The 25,313-nt window shown below is 34.8% G+C and overlaps 1 protein-coding gene across 4 annotated transcripts in view; it reads left to right on the plus strand.

Annotated features, from left to right (window-relative positions):
• Positions 1 to 1,435: 1,435 nt before the first annotated feature.
• Positions 1,436 to 25,313, plus strand: part of LOC123537493 (uncharacterized) — a 38,486-nt gene continuing 14,608 nt past the window's right edge. Inside the window, exons 1-2 of one of the 4 annotated variants that reach the window (XM_053528035.1) lie at positions 9,904 to 10,058; positions 20,235 to 20,474. The gene's annotated coding sequence lies outside the window, so the exon portion shown is untranslated. Of the gene's footprint in view, positions 1,600 to 9,903; positions 10,059 to 19,890; positions 19,999 to 20,234; positions 20,475 to 25,313 lie in introns of those variants that run through there. The other 3 variants (XM_053528037.1, XM_053528036.1, XM_053528034.1) reach the window with 3 other exon arrangements.

A 25,313-nucleotide genomic window follows, 5' to 3' on the forward strand; every position in this document is an offset into this window, starting at 1 on the left:
TAGCATTATTCAGGCTTGCATTAATGCTGAAAAAAAAATAGAATATGGACCTGTACGGTTTGAAATTCGCAAGGTTTTGTTTAACTTCCAAGGCTCTATGAAATGATTCATTTGTGAAATGAAAATGCTGTGTTATACATGTTATAAACAGATCAGAAAGCATTGTATGTTTCCTGTTGTGTTGTAAAAATGTAAATACTTTGTGAAATTGTAAAATTGCTTATTGTAACAATTTACCCCAACGGTGGGGTAAGTTGTTACATTTCACCAACATGATACAACTATCTTTATCGGATAGAAATATTCTTCGTTTTAGAATTAATAGTACAAATCTGAAAATTGCAATGAATGAGCTTTGCAAAGATTATAAGCTGGACAAAATCGGTTAAATAATTCATCCGATACAATATAAAATATGAAAAATGTAACAACTATCCCCGGTCTCCCCTATTTACAATGTTCTATATTACATAGTTAAAAGGCCTTAAACTTTCTTATTATTTAAAAACTTTATATCATTCTAATCTGAAACATATACATAATATTTTAGACTATTATTTAAAAAAATAAAAAAAATAAATAAAAAAATAAAAAACAGGAAACATATCCTTGCACACACTTTATCTTTTCGGTAAGGATGGTCATCTGATTTTATCTTATTAGTTTTAATATAATTCTAAAGTAAAATTTTAAACCTTTTGACATAATGAACAGTGTTTTCGTTTTTCGGCAAAGGCCGATTCTGATTTTACCAAATTTATTAAACTTGTATTAAATTTTATCAGTTTTAACCAAATTTTAAACAAGCTAGGCCAGCATTTGTAGATAGATGTTAGGGACCTATGGTGGCATAAACAACATACAGAGCAGGGTAAAAGGTATAAGAAAGAAGTATAAATGCATAGGAACGTACAGTAAAAAAGCAGACGACGACAGGAAACCGAAAACAGGCAACAGGTAAACAGGCAAATTTTAGCTAAGAATTATACAGCGAATTTTAGGTGTCCCGTACACAGGAAACGCGTGTAGAGCTGTTATTACCCAATATAATTGCTTCAAACTTTCAACATGGATAAAGGATAGATATAGCTAGAAACATTAAACTAAACAGAATTATATAAAAACGGCCGATTTTCAGTAAAATTACCGGTAAAATTTCATACAGCACGATCGAAAATAGCTATTATGTCTTAAAAGAAAATAACTTGAAATCAATGCGAACATTAAATTTGAACTTTCGGCTAGAAAAGGCAAAAAGCAGAATAGAAAAATCTTTAATAATTAAAAACTGCCATCAATTTAAATACATACAGTACAGCGAAATCGTTAACCATAATGCGAATAGTAAAGTAGCCTACATGGAGTAACATATTTATCGATATGACATAATTTATAGGCGTGGCGTGTAATCTAAAAATAAACCTGTGTATGAAAATGTATCGGATGTAAATAAATTGTTGTTATAATTTTTTTAAGGTTTTAAAGTTATTAAATAATGTAGTAGTGCATAGACTTAGTTCATGGGCAGTGGAAGTCTTCCTTGCGTGGCTTATGTGTAAGCCAGGAGGGTAACCGCGGGGCTGTAGCCCTCCACAGACGGTAGGTTTTTGTTGTTCAACACTTATAATCTCAAAGATCAGGCGCGTAGCTACCTATACGCCAGTACGCCCGCGAATCCACATAATTCTGCCGTTTTTTTAAATTCTTTATTTCTTTGTTTTACATCTTTATCCTAGATCTAGACTGGATGTGTTCCAAATCGCAATTAGTGTACTATATATGATAAAAGGGGCCTTAATTCAAAGCTGATAAAAGGGGCCTTAATCAAAGCCCGGGTGTTAGTTTTAGAACATGTCCATGGCCGTAGAGAGAGATTAAATTTTAGTGAGGCAATTGAGTACGCGCGTTTGTTCATGGTTGTTGGGTAAATTTGAGTGGTAAAGCAAAGTGACGACAGTCAGAGGGGTTAGTTAGAGAGATTGTGTCCCACACTCCCCCATTGGAGGGTTTGTTAGGGACCCCCCAAGAAAAGTAGGATATTTGATAAAAACACACTTCGTTGCGCTGTTGTTATAATTAAAAGAAAAAACATTACTATGGGCGGCGGTTACCGCCAAAATTAGTAAATATAGACCTTTTTACAGAGAGCTACTTCCTTGGCAACGGGAAACAATTTTCGTGCATGCGCACTCTACGTAGGGCAAAAAGACATGACTGCACAATATAAATTACGTTAGAGTTATATTGTAATTTAATCTATTCGATCAATAATGAGTTTGTTTTATAGTAAATATCCACCGAAAGACAAAGGAAAATATATGTAGATCTTAGCAAACCCACACCTTAACTTATGCGCATTATCATCGATGATTTTAGATTAATGGACTATTTATTTGGCAATTTTGACCCAGGGTAATTTTACATTTCAAACATTTTGTTGTCTAAATCCCCACCCTAGAGACAACCTTTTTTGTCTAAATCCCACCCTAGAGCCTGGTTGGTACATCAAATGTTTGTCAAATTCCCGCCTGTCGGGAATGGTCTTCTGTCTAAAGTCCCGTGTATGCCCGGGCGGGCAAAATATTGACAGGTGCATAAAGGTATACATTACATCATGCCGTAGCGTTCACCTACAGGTATTGCTCAGTCATGTTGAGTAATGTCCTGGCCAATTAAATTATAACTCTTATAACAAAGCATTTCTCACTATAAAATAATTATTCAAAACTTAGTAAGAGAAATTACAAGTTTGTTTATTCAATGATTATGATCTTTTTTATCAAAAGTAACAAAATAAAAACGAAAAAAAAAAAAGATAATTGCTGGATTTTATTAGAAATTAAAGAAGCGTTCAGTTGCATTTTTAATAGATAAAGAAGGTATATAGACAGAAGGATGTTATATATTAAAAATGCTTAATTCCTCTTGTGTTGTCTAAATAATGTTAACTTTCTTTTATGTATAATAAAATCCAGCAATAAAGATATATCATTGTTCAAAATACACAATAATTTATTACTTCTAAAAGCTATGTGTCTGAATGCATTTTTTTTTTATATTTTTGATAATAAAAAACAGCAATAATGAGATGTAATTGTTAAAAAACTTACTTTATTAAAAATATGATAAAACATTGTTGTATCTTATCACTTTGTTTATTTAGCCCTAATTCAATCAAGCTTTCTAAACTCGTTATAAAGGTGAGAACTGATTTGCTTTAAAGGTGAGAAATATCACCTGCAATTTATTTACTGCACAGTAGCTATACAGTAGCTTATTATGAAAAGGTGTCACGTGATCACTAATGGACGGACGTGTTTTTGCCACTGGTCATTAGATTGGAAATAAAAGTGTCTTTTTCATTGAATCAACTATGTTTTGGACTTAAATTTTATCGTTAAAAGTTAAAGTGGTTGTGTCTTAGTCAATGTATTACTTATGGCAACCGGCATTTGTGATTTAAATGATAAAAAACGGAAACATAGTAGTGACAATAGCAGTCAAACGGATTTGAAAACCCCGCGTCATGGCGGATCGCCTAAGGTAACAGTAAATAACAGTGTTAGTTTGAGTGACGCTCTGCACAAAGCCAATTTAGTGTTACACGATGATTCTATTTCTGTAATTCCTGAACTAGACAATTCTGTATTTGAACATAGCGATATGGATTCTGCAAGCAGTCAGACACAGGTCACCAAAGTGACACAGGTGACTGAGAGCCAGAACGTCAAGGACAAGGGTGATAGTAATAGTACAGATTCTACGGATATTATGCAATTCCTGAAACGTATTGAATCCAAGATATGTCGAGTAGATGAGAGGTTGAATGCTCTGGACAATTTAGAGGTAAAAATTAACAGTTTTGATGTCGAGCTTAAAAAACTATGGATTCGTATTGAAGAGCACACCAAAAACAGTAATTTCAAAATCACTGAAATTGACTGCAAGGTCGATAACCTCGAATTTTCACTCTCTCAGGCACAGAGTGAAATCACCCAGTTACACGCAGAAAAGGTCAAATTACAGGACGATATGTTCTATTTACAATCTCAAAGCATGAGGAATAATTTGATCTTTGGTAACATAGCGGAAAGTTCGGACGAATCTCCCGTGCAAACTGAGGCAAAGTTACGCGAGTTTATGACTGATAAACTTAAAATGGCAGCTGATCTTGTGGATCAAATAAAATTTGAGCGGGTGCATCGCATGAAGCGTAACACGGTTAGGAGTGATCAATCTCGCAGGCCACGCAATATTGTTGCTAAATTTACATTATTTAAGGATAGAGAAATCGTTCGTCGTTTGAAGAGTAAACTGGAAGGAACCAACTTCTATTTGCATGAGCAATATCCGCCCGAGATTATGGAACGCAGAAAAAAGCTGATACCCAAACTCAAAGCCGCCAAACGTGAAGGCAAATCAGCGTGGATCAGTTATGACACATTGTATGTCAACGGAGTTCCGGTGCGGGATAGGGCAGCAGATTAGGGGCGCGTTGAGGATGAACTCTCTATTTATTCTTGGAACATTAACGGCCTGAATCGTTTTAAACTTGAAGATGAGGATTTTTTGAACTGTTTATCGAAACATTATATTATCTTTTTATACGAATCATGGGGGAACTCGAAGTCGGATTTTGATATTGATGGTTATAAATGTTATAATTTCTATAGAAAGTACCAGAATAGGAGGGCTAAAAGGAACAGTGGAGGCCTAGTGTTATATATTAAAAATTCTATTAGTAAAGGAGTTAAAATCGTTAAGAATCACCATGATACTATAATTTGGTTGCGGCTTGATAAAAATTTCTTCAATACAAAAAATGACATATACTTAGCAGGAATTTATATTTGGGTCGAAAATTCGCCAGCATTCAACATGATAACAGATGATTTTTTTGAACTGCTTCAATATGACATTCATGAATTTGAACCACGTGGTGACGTCATGATAGTTGGTGACTGGAATGCAAGGGTCGGAAATGGGGACAGAAGGGATTATATTGCTTATGATAGATCAGTGAATTTCATTGACAATGATGACTATTGTCCGGATATACCGATGGACCGTATATCAATGGACTCTGCGCACAACAATAACGGTATTAAGTTGCTTGATTTATGTAAATCTTGTTCGATGCGTATCGTTAATGGTAGACTTGGAAAAGACTTTTGTGTAGGCAATTATACTTATGCATGCCCTGCGGGGGCTAGTGTTATTGACTATTTGGTTGCGCACGAACGATGTTTTGGTACACTTGCGGATTTTTGCATTGAGCCTTTTTCCCATTTGTCTGATCATGCAGCTATCAACTTTTCGTTATATTGTAACACAAATACATTGAATAATAATGATAAGTATGAAAGAAAGAGTATAAAGTGGAATGACGAATTACGTAATCAGTTTCGTAACGGTATCATTTCAAAGCTTGCAGATTTCAATGCTATAACATTAAATACTGATTTTAACAACAGAGCTGCATTAAATGCTTGTGTTTCCGAATTTACGAATACTTTGCTTAGTGTAGCAGACCCTTTATTTACTAAAAATGTAACAGTGTCTAATCGGCCTAAAGTATCAAATAAATTGAGCAAACAGGCTGATTGGTTCGATAATGACTGTCAGATTGCAAAAAATAATTATTTGGCTGCAGTCAATCGATATAATTGCCATAAAACTGATGAAAATAGGTCTAATATGTGTACTTTAAAGGGCGTTTATAAGCGTCTTGTAAAATCTAAGAAAAGGCGTTATGAGTTTCAACGCATAAAAGATATTGAACGTTTGAGACATAGCAAACCAAAAGATTTTTGGAAATTTTTCAAAAGTAATAAGAAATCATCAGGTAACAATATTTCGCTTGATGTGTTTTATAACTATTTTTCGACACTGAATGATAATTTACCTAATTGTGTTAATAATGACGCTGAAACCTTTTGTAATAATCACGATTTTAATGTTGATGATTGTATTTTCGAAGAGTTAGATGTTCCGATTACGGTATCAGAAATTATGAAGGTCTTACATACTCTTAAAAAAAATAAGTCTTTTGCTGCTGATCAGTTACTAAATGAGTATTTTATTGAGACATCAGATATTTTAGCATCACATTTGGTTGATATTTTTAACGGTATATTGAATTCAGGACTTTTTCCTGATAGTTGGATGGAAGGCATAATTGTACCATTACATAAGAAAAACGATCCGGAATTAGCCAGTAACTATAGAGGTATTACATTAGTTAGTTGTTTTTCGAAAATATTTACAGGTATCCTTAACCAAAGAATTAATATCTGGATTGAAAGTGATAATATACTTAGTGATGCTCAGTTTGGATTTAGAAAGGGTCGTTCGACTGTTGATGCCATTTTTGTATTAAATGCACTCATTCAAAAAGTTTTAAATAATAATGGCCGTCTATCATGTGCTTTTATTGATTTTCAGAAAGCTTTTGATAGTATATATCATAATGGATTGTGGTTCAAATTATATAAACTAGGAATTGCTGGTAAAACTCTGCGTATTATTCGAGACATGTATTCTAAAGTTAAGTCCTGTATACGGGGGTGTAAGACGTATTCGGATTTTTTTGAATGTTCATTGGGCTTAAAACAAGGGGAAGTAATTTCGCCCGTTCTTTTTTCTTTTCCTAGAAGACATAGAGTTATCTTTGATTGACGGTGTCGACAACGGCTTCAATTTAGATGAGTTTACTTTTATTTTATTGTTGTTCGCCGATGACATGGTCATTATTGGTAAGAATCCTGAGGATTTACAAAATCGTTTAAATTTGTTAAAAGAATATTGTGTAAACTGGGGTTTACAAGTTAACCCAGATAAAAGTAAAATAGTTGTTTTTAGAAAGCGTGGGCCAGTTAGACGTAATGAAGTTTGGTATTATGACAATAAGACCCTCGGAGTCGTTGACAGTTATAACTACTTAGGAACAGTGTTTAATTATACTGGTACATTTCTATCAAATCAAGAAACAATTGCTGGAAAGGGTCTTAAAGCTATGAACGTTCTGCTAAATAATATTAGTAAATTATCTCTTAAACCTAGTACTATTTTGCAATTATTTGACTCATTTGTTACGTCAGCATTATGCTATGCCAGTGAGATATGGGGTTTTGGTAAATCAAAACCAATTGAAAGAATTCATATGAAATTTTGTAAATTGCTTCTTCATGTAAAGACATCTACTTGTAATTATGGTATTTATAGCGAACTAGGCAGATACCCATTATATGTAAACAGATATGTACGTATTATAAAATACTGGTTGAAGGTTGTTAAGTCTGATAATATTTTTATACAAAGTTTATATTATTCTTTAGTAAGTGATATTGAAATGGGTAGAACGAATTGGGCATCTAACGTTAAACATTTATTGGATAGTTACGGGTTTTCGTATGTATGGATTAATCCAGATATTGTGGATCTTAATACGTTCCATATTGTATTCAAGAATAGAGTGATTGAAAACTTTGTACAAAATTGTTACAATGGTATTAACAATAGCAGATGCTTATGTTCATATAAGTTGTTTAAAACTACATTTGGATTTGAAAACTATTTAGATTTCTTATCACCTAAACTTAGAATTGCATTTTCTCGTCTTCGCCTTTCATCGCATCAATTAAGAATCGAATCTGGCCGTTATGGCGCTAACAGGGTTGAACATAACCAAAGATATTGTTTATTGTGTAATATGCGGCGATATAGAAGATGAGTACCATTTTATTATTAAATGTCCAGTATATGACACTATTAGGAAATTGTATATCAAGCCATATTATTATCGTCGACCTAGTGTATACAAGTTTAATCAACTAATGCATAATACTCAACGTTCAGCTTTATTGAAGCTTAGTAAATTTATTTATAACGCTTTCATATTACGAAAAGGTCTTTCTGTAGCTATACAGTAGGAGTTTAATATAATATGCTATTGACATTACCTTCATGTTTACAAACATCATGATCTGCTGATGTATATAGTTTTATTTATATCTGTAGCCGGAGCTATGGTTACTTTGTCATGCAGTCGTACCAGTGCTGCATATATCCACTTAAGGTACCTCTCTTTTGTCATACTGCGGCATATATTAGCACTTTCTAGTTATTTACACTCTTCGTAACTATTCATGCCTTGTTGTTGTTTTTTTTCTACAAGGCATGTTTAGGTATTATGTATCCGTGCTTGTTCTCCGTTTGTCGTACGCGCCTGGTTATCCTTACATTTTCGTTTCGGTAAGGCCTATCGCATTTCTATATTTTCTTAGTTATTTTATATGTGAGTACCTATTAGTATCGTTAATCATTATTACTCGACATACTACTGCATTTGTATTCTGACACAGTATTATACTCGGCAACTTTATCAGCATAGCACCGAAAATGATAGTCACTTGTTTTGTCTTAATTATTTCACTGGTTACTTATCTAGGTGTATGTCAATGCTAGTACTGTACCCATAGCTCCGACGACAACAATGTTCCATTTGCTTTGCATTCATATATTGTATACTGTAAGTAAATATCACATGTTACGGTTGCTATTTTAGTTCACCCTCTATAAGCACATGTATTTATTTCACTATCTGATTTTGTTCACCGTCCTTAGTGACACATAAATATACTCTATACTGATGCTATGTAACGAGAAACATTATATTGTTTAAGTTACTGGAAATAAAGAATATGTTCTGTTCTGTTCTGTTCTTATTATGATAAACAGAAGCAAGTCTACCAATGGTCCTGACTTGTGTATTGGCCCTTATCGCCAATACGCAGACCTTATCATCTCCATAGGCCACATACCAGGCATACCAGAATCAGTGTCTTTAAGCAGCTATTCAAGTATCATAACTTTTTATTAGTAAAATGGAAATGTAATAAACTTTCTGATCCTATATTTTTCAGGTGAAACATAGAAAACTTTTACCTGTCTTTGACAATTTTATTTTATATTTGAAACTACAAATTAAAATAGAACAGGAAATAGCCACAATACATAACAAAATAGAACAACACAGGCAAAAATGGTCAGTTTTTGATAGTATTGGAGAAATAATATGAGCTGTCTTAATACCATTTTGTATGAGCTAAAAAAAAATGCATTTTTCCATCAATAACAGTATATAAATTCTATCGAGAACATCCAAATCTTCATTTCCCTTTTTTTTCATTTCTTTCCTTTCTCTCCTTTAATGTTTTTTTTACCCTCCTCCTTTTTTTATCACATTTTTCATATAATATAGACATATATAATAAAAATAAAATGAAGATTAATTAAGAAAGTACTTGTTTATCAATATTGAAAAGAAATAAACTGTCACTGATGTATTTGTTGTAAATGTGCTGTATTTATTGGAAATAAAAATATATTGCAAAAAAAAAACCAACAACATTTTATTAGTATAAAATACCCGTACAATTTTGAAGGAATGGTAAGTATAAACGTGCAACAGGAAGTTTCTGTCTCTTGATATCATTAGAAAGCAGCTGTCAACAGCTTTTTTTCTCATTTTGTTTTATAAATGCAATGACGCTGCAGCTTATGTGCATATAATATAGTAATGTGATCCAAGCAACTGAAACGCATTATACTTTGTTTGCAGCATTCATGTCGCTATTTACATTTAAATGCAATTTTTCCATTGTATTGTAAAAACTTTTTTTGCATTTAGCCGCAATGTTTCGATTATGATACAAATGTATCTGATATGATATACTGTCGTTTTTACACAGTAAACATATTTTGACCGCCATTGTATCTGATGAATCTTTTGAAGATTACTAAAGTTTCTTCTTTGACGTGTCTGAATGTTGGAAGGATCATGAAAGGATATCAAATTATGTTTATCTGTCATCCACTTTTTGCAATAGTGGTAAAACTTATTTTGACATAAACTAGTATGGTATCATTCACATTTGAGCACGGTGAACATTTACAGTGAAATTAAAGTGCGCGACTACAATAGAAATTATTATATGAATAACAATTGTGTAATATTTACTAAGCAGTAGGATTAGGAGTATCAAAATCAGCATAAGGTAAATATAAAACATTTATTTTGACCGTATCCCATAGTTTCAGATATGCATATGAAACCGAATGTTTTATCACTCGCTGAACTAGCTTATAAATAACATTAAAAGTAGAACATTTTAATTGAACGACTGAAAATCGAGTTCTTATATTTTTTTAAAACATTTCCTCGTAAGTGGGGAGTCCAAAAATAGATGCATAATTTACGCGATGATTTGTAACAGTTTTTATTGAGGGGAGGAGATTGAGGTATGGGTATTTAAGATCAAACAAAGTGGGTCAAGCTACAGCCCTGTTTTTTACTTCGAAATTTACAAATCTACAAAAATTACAGTTTACGCTGGTATTTTCGGATGCTGCTGAGTTATTAAAAATACTAATCTGAAATGCGCACTTTGAACAATACACAGTTGTGGACGTCGTAGATATATGCTATAGTTAGTTCCATATTTTTTATAAAATTTATTCGATAATACTTTCTAAACCGAGATCAGATTCTTGAAGAACGGTGGTAATTCATAAAAGCTATGGCAAAACAAAAACCTGGATCCCAAAAAAATAGTCGCCTTGCAAAAAATCCACCGAGGCAAGTGAGGCAGAAAAATCGACAGAGGCAGAAGAGGCAGAAAAATTGAGAGAGGCAAGTGCCTCGGTTGCCTCAGTAGTCGCTACGGCCATGCATGTCTGGGTATTGATGGTGGTTTTATTGTTTTGTTTTTTTAATGTTTTAGGTGTTACTTTCCAGAGTTCCAAATTTCAAATAGATGTTACAAAAATGTTTTAATACTGTATGCAAGTTATTAATTTTCGAATTCATCCACAAGGAATCCCGCGGTTTCCCTTCCTGACTTAGACACAATACATCCAAGAGGACAACTGCCACGGCCATGGACTGTCTATACTCTGCTTTTTATCATTAAAAACAACATAATAAAATTAAGAACAAAGATTTATTTAAAATTTATTAAAATCCGCTATAAACTATACACGAACGATGCAGCTATAGGTAATTTAACAGAAATTTGTTTGACAACACTGTTCACTCTTATGTTTTTAAAATGCTGCCATTTTTTGTTATTAAAGATTTTACTATTCTGTTTTTGATATCTTCTGCCCGTAATGTATTACATTTATTTACTATAAAATGAAATAGCTATTTACGATCGCGCGTATGAAATTTTTACAGGTAATTTTATATAAAAAAAAATCGGTTGTTTCTATTATTTTTGTTTGAAACATTTTGTATTATCTTATCAAAATTGCCTTAAATTTTCTAGCGGTGCTGAAAGTTTCAGGTGATAATATTAAAAAACGAATACACTATCGCCAAAATTTTTGCGGTGTGTAAATCATCCCGCTGGACTTTCCTATGGTGGCCGGTGTCCCGGACCGTGCGCTTGTATGCCACCATAGGTCCCCTAACACATACACAAAAGAATGCTTGGCCTAACTTTTAATGTTTTTTTGTAATGTTCTTAATTGTGTCCTTCAAAAAGTTATTTTGAGGCCATTTATATTAGTTCTCTTTAGAATTAAAGATTATACTGTTTAAAATTTGCTAAAATTGAGAAAATTCGATAAATTGGTAAATTTGGATAAAATCAGAGTCGGCCTTTGCCGAAAAATGGAAACACAAAGGGCTCGGATTTCTGACTTTTATTTGTACCAAAATCTCTTTAAAATTCTGTTCTAAAAATTAAAGTTAAAATAATTTAGTAAAAACCGATGACCATCTTTTCCGAAATGTAAAGTGGGTGCGAGCTTTTGTCTCCTAATTTTTAAAATCATGGTCTAAAATTGGGTTATAAGGCTTAAAAATTTTTATTGGTTATAAGGTTTCTTCAATTAGAGGCTACCATAAATTGTAAAATTTTAATCGGTTTATCAACAGTAAGAGCTTTAAATATTATATTATTTTCTGCAAAACCCTTTTTTTGCCGGGGGGGTCTGTCCTGACCCGATGGGGACTAAGCCGTCCATATCCCTCGCCTTTTTGGTGAATCCACTTTCCTTAGGCCTTCCTACACGCCTGAAGATGTACAATTTTGAAATTGTACATTTTTTACATACAGACAGTATTCCATTCCCATATAAATCACAGAGATTTACCTAGTCAACATAGTGCATCAGGTACTGAAAAGAATGTAACCATTAATAATTTAAAAAAAAATATTCACCTTTATTTTGTCCCATGAATTTGATTACGATGACACAAATGAGCCACGCCCTGAGAAAACCAACACAGTGGCTTTGCGACCAGCATGGGTTTCAGACCAGCTGGTATCCGCGCAGTCTGGTCAGGTCAATGATGTTTGCTTTCAAAGTCTATTGCAATTAGAGAAACCGTTTTGCGAACAGCATGACCAGACTGCGCGGCTGCTGGTCGAAAACGCCTATGTTGGTTTTTCATGGCACGGTTCAAATCATTTAACTTTTCAGTGTCATCCCTTTTTTCCCTTATGCATTATCAGCATGATTAGGGTTTCCAGAGTATGCAGATGCGTACAGAAAGCGTATCACATGTGACACTAGACCGTGTGGCCGAAACTTTATCACTTTATTGACAGAACAGAACAGAACAAGCACTTTATTAAACTCACACCATACATAAAGGTATATGAGTATACAAAGCAATTCCAACTTTACAAATTGACGATCAACAATCTTGGCATCTTGACATCGCCTTAACACTACGTAAATCAGCAATTATTCTAAACTCTTAAACATTTTCATCAAATATCTATAATATACATGAGCCACATCATAAGGAAATTAACACAGTGGCTTTGCGACCAGCATGGATCCAGACCAACCTGCGTAGACCGCGTAGTCTGGTCAGGATCCATGTTGTTTACGAACGGTTTCTCTAATTGCTTTGAAAGTGAACAGCATGAGTTATACTTCTTTGGGCAGCGGATGCGCAGGCTGGTCTGGATCCATGCTAGTCGCAAAGCCACTATGTTGATTTTCTCATGGCGCGGCTCACATAGTGCGACACCACTGTTTTTCTTTAGTGTACTACGCTTCAAACTTGTTATATTAAAAATTCTAACCAGCAAATAACATACATACGTGTAGAGCAAAATCTATCGCGGGTTATTCTGCAATAACCGACGGGCGTGCAATGACGTTATCCTATCCAGGTGTGTACCACGGTCATAAAAAGTAGTAACCATTTTTCTTCTAACACTGTTGATACTAGTGTGTCGTGTTAGAATCGAAATAATAATTTCACTACCATATAAGTGTCCCCCCCAAATCCAATATACAACTCCCATCTTATCTGCTGCTTATCAGCGATTATGTAACAGTAACTGATTAGAGGGCAATTAGCACAGCAGGGACCCCAACTAGACCATGAAGATGTGTGCAGTGGAGTTGAAAGGAATTAATTTTTCTTCAGTGAATGTGGAATGATAATAATAATTATAATTTTGATATTATATAGATTATAATAACTATTACTTTAATGTTATAATAATAATAACAATAATAACAATAATAATAATAATAATAATAATAATAATAAAAATAATAATAACAATTATTATTATCATAATTATTATTATTATATTACATATAGGACGATAAAAGATACGGTAATAATATTGAAAATAATAGTGATAATAAAACACAAGTATAGTGAAAACTTCATGAGTTCTTTGTGCTGACAAAAAATTAATATAAAATTATTGTGTTCCATCTATACTCAATTTTCATTTTCAGTTTGTTCCCAAAAGTGACTTTTTTCATGCTTTGCTTTGTAACATTGAAATGCACATACTGTTTTCAATTTTAGACAAATGTTATCTACAGTATTCTGCCAGCTTTAGATGAGTGAAAGTCACATTTTTCTGAAATATCACAATTCTCCAGACTGAATTTGAAAAAAATAAAAACTTGCATATTTCTTTAAGAAAGTTTCTCATTATTTTATTATTGTGAAAATAAGTTTCTAATTATTTTATTATTGTGTTTGATCAACAATATTTTTCTTTACATAGAAATGCCAAAAAAAAAAAAACCTAGTATAACTTTAAATGTTATTAATTATTCATTAATTTAAAATAAATTACTTTGTTTCCCCTTCTCACTAATTAATACGCTTGAAAGGTAGACCGACTCTCCAATAAACAATGACCCTTGTTTATTGGAACCATACTGTGATGGTCATTAGCCCCCAACTGTGCTGGTGAAGACAGAAATCCCTTGGCCCACTGCCAAAATCTAGGCCTTTAAGATACCATTTGACTTATTGGGAACGCCCACCAAGCTTTTGATTGGCTGATCGAATCTCGATTAACGCTTACCGTTTAGATATCATTTGATTGGACTGTCACTGAGACAACCGGGAACCGAGAAACGTTTGAGAACCGTTTCAACAGCGTTTACAAACGAGATTGCACGGAAGTTTATCGCGAGCGCCACTGTATATAATTACCTATGACCCTAAGTAATTAGGGGTCACTTTACTTTGACCTTGACCTACTGACCTACTTTTTAGCTCACCTAAGCACAAAGTGCTCTGGATGAGCTATTGTGATCGTTCACTGTCCAGCGTCCGTCCGTCCATCATCCGTCGGCCGGTCGTCCGTCCGTCCGTCCACACTTTCCTTTAAACAACATCTCCCCTGACACCGTTTGTGGAAGTTGATGAAACTTGGCCTGGATGTTCCTTGGGTGGTCCCCTTCCAAAATTGTTCGAAGAATTGAATTCCACACAGAACTCTGGTTGCCATGGCAACCGAAACGAAAAGCTTAAAAAATCTTCTTGTCCAAAACCGCAAGGTGTAGAGCCTTGATATTTGGCATGTGACATCATCTAAAAGTCCTCTATGAAGATTGTTCAAATTATGCCCCTGGGGTGAAAAGAGGCCCTGGCCTGGGGTCCCAAGTTTTACATAGACTTATATAGGAAAAACTTTAAAAATCTCCTTGTCTGAAACCACAAGACCTAGGCCTTTGATATTTGTTATGTATCATTGCCTTGTGGTCCTCTACCAAGATTGTTCAAATTATTACCCTGGGGTGAAAAGAGGCCCCGCCCCGGGGGTCCCAAGTTTTACATAGACTTATATAGGAAAAAACTTTAAAAATCTTCTTGTGTGAAACCACAAGACCTAGGCTTTTGATATTTGGTATGATGCATTGCCCAGTAGTCCTCTACAAAATTGTTCAAATTATGCCCCTGGGGTGAAAAGAGGCCCCGCCCCGGGGTCACTTGGTTATTATATGAGTTATATAGGAAAAAATACTTAAAAAATGATATGATCCTATTTCCAAGACTGTTTAATTATAATTACCTGATGACCCCCAGTAATATGATGTCACTTGACTGTGACCTTGACTTGCTGACCTACTTTCTTGTTTTTTAAGATACAGCCTTGAAATTTGGATGACATACACAGTTTTGCACACCGATCGTAAAACTGAATTTCATTGACCATGAATGTGACCTACTGACTTTCTTAATATTTTAGCATCAGTTTGACATTTGAAACATGTAGCTCATATTACTCAGGTGAGCGGTCCAGGGTCATCATGACCCTCTTGTTTAAGATAGAGCCTTGAAATTTGGATGACAAATACAGTTTTGCACACCTATCTTAAAACTCACTTTCAGTGACCATGAATGTGACCTCCTGACCTACTTTCTTAATATTTTAGCATCAGTTTGACATTTGAAACATGTAGCTCATATTACTCAGGTGAGCGATCCAGGGTCATCATGACCCTCTTGTTTAAGTTACAGCCTTGATATTTGGACCATGTGTATAATTTTTGATACAGAGTTCAATACTCACCTTTAATATTCTTAACTCTGACCTATTGACCTAGTTTTTAGCTCACCTGCGCAATGCTCATGGTGAGCTATTTTGATCACGCTGTGTCCGTCGTACATCCGTCCGTCCGTCGTCAACAATTGTGTTTAAAAGACATCTCCTCCAAAACCACTGAATGGGTTTTGATGAAACTTGGCCCGATGTTCCTTGGATGGTCCTTTACCAAAATTATTCAAACCGTTCCGCTTGGTTGCACATAGAGGCCACCAGAGCTAAAAATAGAAAAATCTTCAAACGACATCTCCTCCTAAACCGATGGTCCGATATTGAAATAATTTCACACAAATGGTTCTTATGTCACCCTCTACAAAGATTGTTCAAATTATGCCGATTCGTAAAAAAACATGGCCGCTATATAGTGGAAATTTAAAAAAATCTTCTTTTGTGAAACAACTGACCCGATTTTAAAATAATTTTACACAATGGTCCTTGTGTGACCCTCTACCAAGATTGTTCAAATTATACCGATTTGTGAAAAGACATGGCCGCCAGAGGGCGAGGTCACTTTTCAATATATGTACATAGTGGAAATTTAAAAACAAATTCTCGTGTGAAACTGCTAGCCCGATTTTAGAATAATTTTAAACAAATGGTCTTTGTGTGACCCTCTACCAAGATTGTCCAAATTCGATTCGTCAAAAAACATGGCCGCCAGAGGGCGTGGTCACTTTTCCCTATATGTATATAGTGGAATCTTTAAAAATCTTCTTGTGTGAAGCTGCTAGCCGGATTTAAGAATGATTTTACACAAATGGTCCTTGTGTGACCCTCTACCAAGATTGTTCAAATTACACCGATTCGTCTAAAAAACATGGCCGCCAGAGGGCGTGGTCACTTCTCCCTATATGTATATAGTGGAATCTTTAAAAATCTTCTTGTGTGAAGCTGCTAGCCGGATTTTAGAATAATTTTACACAAATGGTCCTTGTGTGACCCTCTACCAAGATTGTTCAAATTTTACCGATTCGTCTAAAAACATGGCCGCCAGAATCATGTGTGAAACTGCTAGCCTGATTTTAAAGTAATTTTACACAAATGGTTCTTGTGTGACCTTCTACAAATATTGTTCAAATTTTTCTGATTCATAAAAAACATGGTCGCCATAGGGCGAGGTCACTTTTCATCATCAATTTCTTTAAACAATATCTCCTCATAAACCACAAAATGGATTTTGATGAAACTTTACACAAATGATCGTTGGGTAGCCCTCTTTCAAAGTTGTTCAAATGGTTTCGGTTCAATTTGCACACACATGTCCTTTTTGTTAAAAATAGGTTTTCATCATCCTTTTCTCTAGAGCTTTGATGTTTGACATGTGATATAAGGTTTTGTCTCTCTACCATACTTGTCCAAAATATTGCCCTAAGGTTAAAAAAAGCCACGCCCCTGTGTCTGACATGTACTTACTATAGGCTTTTATATAAGAAACTTTGAAAGTCAATAATAGCTAGAACCGTGATATTTGGCATGTGATATCTAATATGTAATTTCTACCGTAATTCTTCAAATTATTGCCCTAGGTTCAAAAATGTGTGTGACATGTATATAATATAGGCTAACATAGAAGAAACCTAACTCTGTACTTATACAAACACACCTGAAGCCTTGTACACAGGTGAGCGCTTTAGAGTCAATGACCCTCTTGTTTGTTTTTGAAGCTACAGCAAAGAGATTTGGACCATCTGTATAATTTTTCATACAGATTCAGTAGTTGTCTTGAATTATCTTTACCGTGACCTACTAGCCTACGTTTTTGTTTCTGAAGCTTTAGCAAAGAAATTTGAGCCACATGTATAATTTTACATAGAGATTTCAATACTTATCTCGAATAATCTGGTAAGAATTACACAACACTTGGTCAGAAGCATCCCGGCATGGATGTTTATCAAGTTTGCTCAAATGGTTAACCATTATCTGCCTGTATTTATTTAGTAGCAACTTCTGTTCAAGCAGAGAAAGTATATACGGGAATGGAATCGTCTTGAACTGAAGGACGGAGTTCTCTACCATAAAGGGCATGTGAACGAACAAGATTATATACAGTTAGTTCTACCCTCGCATCTTCGAGAGGAAATTTTCTTGGCTCTCCATGATGATCTAGGACACCAGGGGAGAGATAGAACTACTTCACTATTCAAACAGAGGTTCTACTGGCCTGGGATGGATTCATGGATCGAAGCACGAATCCGACAGTGCGATCGCTGCATTAAACGGAAGACATTACCATCTACTTCGCCATTAGTCAACTTCAAATCGTCAGCTCCTATGGAAATTCTCTGCATCGATTTCCTAAGTTTAGAGAAATCTAAAGGAGGTCATGAACACATGCTTGTTGCCACTGACCACTTTACCAGATACGCACAGGCATACCCGACCAAAAATCAGACTGCGAAGACAACAGCTCGTGTCTTGTTTGAACAGTTTGTGGTCCATTATGGTTTTCCGATGAGGATCCATAGCGACCAAGGTGCAAACTTTGAGTCGTCGTTGATAAAAGAACTTTGCCAACTTGCTGGTGTCGATAAATCACATACAACTCCTTACCATCCTATGGGAAATCCAGTCGAACGTTTTAATTCCACACTTTTGAAAATGCTCGGAACTCTAGAGAACAACATGAAATCAGATTGGAAGTCACACGTAGCACCATTAGTTCACGCATACAATGTTACAATACATCCAAGTACTGGTTACTCGCCATACTACTTAATGTTTGGACGACACCCGAAACTAGCAATTGATGCTCTCTTAGGACTACCAACACAAGACACAGAAAATAAGCATGATTACACAAGAAAATTAAAAGAGAAACTAACAGCAGCTTATAAAAAGGCAGAAGAAACATCGAAAGCGACAGCTGCCAAAAACAAACAACTGTATGACACAAAAGCAAAAGCTAGTCATTTGATACCTGGAGATCTTGTTTTGGCTCGGAATGTAACACTCCGAGGAAAACACAAATTAGCTGATAGATGGGAGGACGTTCCATATATTGTGGTCTCACAGCCTAACGAAGACCTTCCTGTATATGAAATCATAAAGGATTGCAGAAATGCGAAGAAAACACGTGTTTTACACAGGAATCACCTTCTGCCACTCGGAATGAAATATAAAGGGTATGAGAGTGGAACATCATCAAAGTACGACGGCATGGAACATGAACCGAGTTTAGATACTTACCAGAGCGAAACAGAAGAATCATCTGAGGAGTCATGAGGAACCAAATGGACTAATCACTGAACTTATTCTAAGTTAATACTTACCTAAGTTTACTTACCAGTTGTGCTGAGACTATTCATGTAGAAGCACATATATCAGAGATAAATAGCCAAGTGAAATACTTACCTGTATTATTTCCAATGAATAATATAGTGTGCGAAATACTTGGACTACAATATACTTACCTATGTTAACTGTGTTTTTGAAATACTTACCTGAATTGTATATAGAAAGATTACCTGGAACTTATCATTGGAATATAGTTCTGAATGCTTTTCGTGTGAAATATATATGTATGGAAAAGTTGTTGCGAATTCTTGTGAAATGTATATGGAATACATGTAGGATATCCCGCGTGATTATATATCACTACTGAAATCAATCACTACATAATCATAGCCATTTGACACATAAACACATGTCAATATTCACAACATTCACTTCGACTGCCAATTGTTTAATACTTGTTTTATAATACTTCGTTTGTTTTTATATCATGTTTAATGTTGCGAAAAATGTAAAAGATTTTTTCGCCTTGTAAATTAATTTGAAAAATTAATTACAGTATGTACCTTTATAAATGTCGAGGACGACATTTTACAAGCAGGGGGAGAATGTCGTAGAGCACAAATAAATGATATAGTACAATCATGAAAATACTTCGTTTGTTTTTGATTTTCCTATAATAGTAACTTTTGACATTCCCGGCCTTCCATACTTTATACTTTCTATATCTAATAAGTATCTGCACGTGATCTTTAACACCCAATCACAGCACTGGTTACTTCTTGGTCAAAATTTCAAAATGGTTTTGTTTACATAGGTACCTCAATTATACTTGTGCATATATATATTTTTGGACTGGAAATTATACATTTTCCAGGTAAATATGCCTTATCTTATATTGTTCTCTATGTATGTATGAAATTTGATAAGCTATGTAAACGATTTATTAATTTACCTGTGTAATCTATTGGATGTCAAGCATCATTGATTTTTACCTTCGGTAAATTATTTGTTTACAATTTTGACAGCTGTCATCTGTCATTCGCGTTGAATATTTGATATGCAATGTAATTGTTAAATCATTATTATAAATTGTCATAACTTTATTTGTAGGATGATGAAATTATGATGTCATTATGATGCCAATTTGATGATGCTTATTATGATACATGATTATGATGACACATATTAAAAGTCTGCAAACAAAAATTTGTCATCGTCCTTAAAGGAACCCATACCATGTAACATCTAAAAGCTAGTCGGAAATACATCACCAGAGGAAATAAAATCCAATCAAATCAATTACAAACTATAGAAATAAAAAGGGGCGGTGATACAAGCAACTAAACTCAGGTGAGCAATATAGGGCCATCATGGCCCCAATGTAATGTATATATTCGGTATATATTAATTATGTACACATCCCTGCAAACATCCATACACTGATAATAGGGTTATGATTTGGGGCTACCTTTCATGGAAAATGTGTTTTTAATGGATATTTATCTTTGTGAAATGTATCTATGCAGTCATTAAGTGAGAAATAAAGCATCTCGTTTTTAAATTTCAGAAATACATGCATTTTATTGAGATATTTATGCTCTCACCCCTATCGATGTGGGTTTGAGCCTCACTCGGGGCATTGAATTCTTCATGTGAGGAAGCCATCCAGTTGGCTTTCGGATAGTCGGTGGTTCTACCCAGGTGCCCACTCATGATGAAATAATGCACGGAGGGGCACATGGAGTCTTCTCCCACCATCAAAGCTTGGAAGTCGCCTTATGACCTGTAATTGTATTGGTAGTCTTCCCCCACCATCAAAGCTGGGAAGTCGCCTTATGTCCTGTAGTTGTGTCAGTGCGACGTTAAACCCAACAAAAAAAAAACAAATAAATTTATGCGCTCGTTACCGTTAATAACATATTCACTGTTGAAAAGCAGCACTGAACAAAAACTAAAAAGACAAGATGTAATATTCAGGTAGTTTAGGTTATCTTTAGATTAGATTTTTGCAAAAAGCTGTCAAGAATGTGAACAAAATTAAGTGCTTGAAAACCAAAATTGTTAAGAAAACAAATACTTAATTCTATTCAAAACTTCTAGGAAGGTACTGAGTGCCTTTTGAACGACACTTGAGAATTGCTGAAAACATTTAACAGCATCTTTAAGAAGATTCTTTAGAAGCAAAGAACGCAACCAAGCAAATAAATAGCAGACTCAGTTGGATCAAGTCTGTTTATGAGAGGTAATGAAGTGTGACACACCCATTACACCCCCTAGCACCGGCTTAAGTGGAATTCTGTATTGTATACGTCATGAACCAAAAGGACCAGAAAATCTAACAACACTGAATCCGAGTACGAGGAGACATTTTACAACCATTATTTGTGATAGTAAATATTTTTTTTTAAAGATGATCCTTTGGAAGCATAAGAACACAACCAAGCAAAACAACAGCTTACTTGATTTGATTGTGTCTACTCATTAGATGTAGTGAAATGTGAAGCTGCAGTAACGCCACTAGCACTTGCCTAAACATCTTAAACAGTGTTCTGTTATAGAAAAATTGAATGGCTTAATTAAAATCTGAACTAAAATCATGATGAAATGTCTGAAAAATATGAACTGCACACAATTTGAGGCAGCAGCGTTACAAGAATCACATTCTGCACGTCTTGATTAAGATGTGACTTAGATATTTTCACTTTAATGTTACATAATATAGCACGTTTCCTCTCTTGTTGGTTAGCTGTTATGAATACATTATAAAATGAAAAGCAACCGACAAAAGAAGGTCATGGGCTATCTAAATATCACTTTATATTTTATGAATGACATTTGATTACACTTTGATTCTGAAGCAAATCGTATCTTTTTATTATAAATACTCTCAAATTTCTTGCTACAGTTTGGACTTTTGACAAAGACAGGCCTTTATCTTACCTAATTTAATTGTTATTCAAATTGTTTCTCTAAATGTTCCAGTATATTCAGGAACGTTCCACCACATAGTACAATTTAGTCTTTGTCTGTACAATTTGAAAAATTAAAAAATATTTTGTACATTGTCATTGTCATTCTTGTTAATGTTTAAAAATGACTACAATAGTCTTCTTTATTTCATATCTTCAACTTCAACTTTAAACTGCCGTAAAATCAATACTGATTACACTTGGCAGGCGCTTGTCAGGAGCAGTTATTAGTTTAAAAGATATGTTATGTGCATGGGGGTTAAAAGTATATATAGTATATACAAATATTGCGGAGATAAAAGATCTACAGGTGTAAGGTTAAAAACAGTATGCACCGGTCTACAGAGAGCATGAGTCAAGTCTACTGACAAAAATGGTAGACTCGGACTTGACTGTACATATATTGGAAGACTGTTCCATAGCCTGATGGTCCTTGGGAAGAAAGATGTAGCATGGTAGTTGGTCTTAGAATGTTGGATTAAATAATTCCGATTTCTAGTAGGGAGGAGGTGATGGTTATCCACTGCTACAAGGTTGGTTCTTATTTTATAGAACATGATCAGGGAGGCATGGTTTCTACGTTGTTCGAGTGTTTTCCAGTTGAGAGTATTGATCATGTCTGTGACACTACTGGTGTAACTGTAGTCATTTATTACATAACGGGCAGCTGACCTTTGGACCATTTCTACTTTATTTATTAAATATTTCTGCCAAGGACACCAGACTGTAGAACAGCACTCTACCTGGGGACGGACGTAGGTTTTATATGCTGTTTCTTTGACCTGTGCATTATTGGTTTTAACATTTCTTTTAGTGAAGCGGAGGGTATTTTTGGCCTTGGAGGTGATATTGTTAATGTGGGGGGCCCAGTTGAGATCCTTACTTATAGTGACACCTAAGTATTTGGACAGATCTGCTGATTTAAGTAGGGTCAAAAACTAGGTCACTTGGTAAAATCAAAGGAAAAGCTTGTTTATACTCTAGAGGCCACTTTGTTTGCTCCAATCTTCACGAAACTTTGTCAGAATGTTTGTTTTCATGAAATCATGGAAGAGTTTTAATCTGGGTCATGTGGGGTCAAAAACTAGGTCACTAGGTCAAATGAAAGAAAATGCTTGTTTACACTCGGGCCACATTTTTTTTGGTCCAATCTTAATGAAAATTGGTTAGAACATTTGTCTCCATGAAATTTCGGACAGGTTAAAAATTAGCTCCGGTTGGGTAGAAAGCTAGGTTACTAGGCCAAATCGAAGAAAAAAACACTAGAGGCCACATTTTTGCTCCAGTCTTCATGAAACTTTGTCAGAATGTTTATCTCCTTGAAAACTCTGTAGCATCATTATAAGGACCTTTCCTACATTTGTTCAAATGGGGGCACTTGATCCCTTTTAATAGACTCTCGTAAGTTTTATCTTGTCGTAGTACTGTTTGAACTTAAATTGTTATCAAGTTATCTTTAACCGCAATTTATTTTATCACTTTTGGAAAACATTTTTTCCTACCTGTTACATTGTACCATCTTGTGACATACGAGGGCTGTCCCATTCCCATTAGCACGTAGGCATTAAGAATAACAAGGACAAATAACTGACATCAGTGCATGAACTTTTCTCTTAACACGGCATTTAGGAAATACGCATAGAAATACATACATCTAGTTAAATTTGAAAAGCATAACAGGTACCGGCGCAAATGGTTACGTCAAGCTCAATACTCTATCGACGGCCCAAGAACCCATCTCGCAGATTCACACGCTGTACAGTTGTTGCAACATCTTGCTAAGTCCTTTTTCGAGGGCTCCTGCCGACGATTACGACATCTTGTATCTTCTGTATATCGCTATCATCACAGTTTTTCGGTCGTCCTAAGGGAGCTATTACTATATTTCTCATAGAAAATCTGTCGTGTCACTTATAAACTAGTGACCACGAAACTTTCTGATTGCAACCTCTTCTGAGTACATGTTTGATTTATTCCGTATTCTACACAGAATCGGATGACTCTCCGGTGCGCCCCGAAATTTTCCGAGGTCGCCATTTTTACAATATGCCATTGATCAATCGTATGCATGCACGTCACTTATTTGAAAGGCACAGTGGCGTCAGAATCGTTTACACTTGTTAACGTTTAGTGGAAATGTTAACAATATGCTTTGATATGACAGTTCGAAGGCGGATCACAAGTTGTATAATATATGCCGCAGAGGTTGCGCCACTCACATGTATCAAACCTCAATAAAATGTTCAAAAATTTATTATTAAAGTTATATTTGAAAAAAAAAAGACATTTCTAGTTTCTTTGAAATAGACAAAATATACGCGCGTGTAAAATAATTTCAATCGCACGTCAACAAAAATGATTTATTCCAAGAGTCTATGATTTCTTCGGACAACCCTTGTACACAGTTTCTTTAGGCGGATTAAGGTATCCGATCCGCAAAATAGATAACATTTCAATTCCTGGTGACCCCATATTGTTTTGGTATCGTTTGAAATAGTTGTGTCTGGTGAACACGAACTAGTAAATAAGATGACTATATAAATATGCACGAATCACTACAAACGTGTTTTTGACTGCGAAATTATAAATCTTACACTGTAATAACTTGTTGAAGCATCATTGAAAACTGTAAAGTATAAAATAAAAAATTTGTAACATAATTTTGTCATGTAATTCATATTTTCTTTTTCAGTAGACAATACACTTTTAAATGATACCAAAATTATATGAGCTTACCTGGCATCAATTTTTGAGAACCTGCTTGTTTGTAGACCGGATGCCTTCAGAAATAGAAGGACTTTATTTGCAAAATGGTGAAAAAAAAAAAGAAAAAAAAACTGATTGAAGAAGACGTGACACAAATAATATACGTGTATGTCAATAATGAAATGTGCAACACCCCTCACGCCCCATGTTAGACCCACCGTGATGTCACCGCAAAAGCCGAGAATGAATTCGGTCAAGTAAATCGGCTGCCAAGATTCAAGTTTCAAGTTCTTATTTCAAGTCATGGCCCTTTAGACATTTACAATTACAAATAAGATAATACATTATAAGACAACAAAGTACAAAATGATGTTGCAAGTATACTGCAATTTAAACACTGAGCATCCGGGAGGGTCCCGTCCCCACCGATACCCATGTGCCCCCTATGACTCAAGCTAAATTCCTTCGAACAACCATTCAGAGAGGCAGACGAGCACCAGAACCCCAGCAAACG

Source organism: Mercenaria mercenaria, chromosome 17 (assembly GCF_021730395.1).
Source record: "Mercenaria mercenaria strain notata chromosome 17, MADL_Memer_1, whole genome shotgun sequence".
Classification (NCBI taxonomy): domain Eukaryota; kingdom Metazoa; phylum Mollusca; class Bivalvia; order Venerida; family Veneridae; genus Mercenaria; species Mercenaria mercenaria.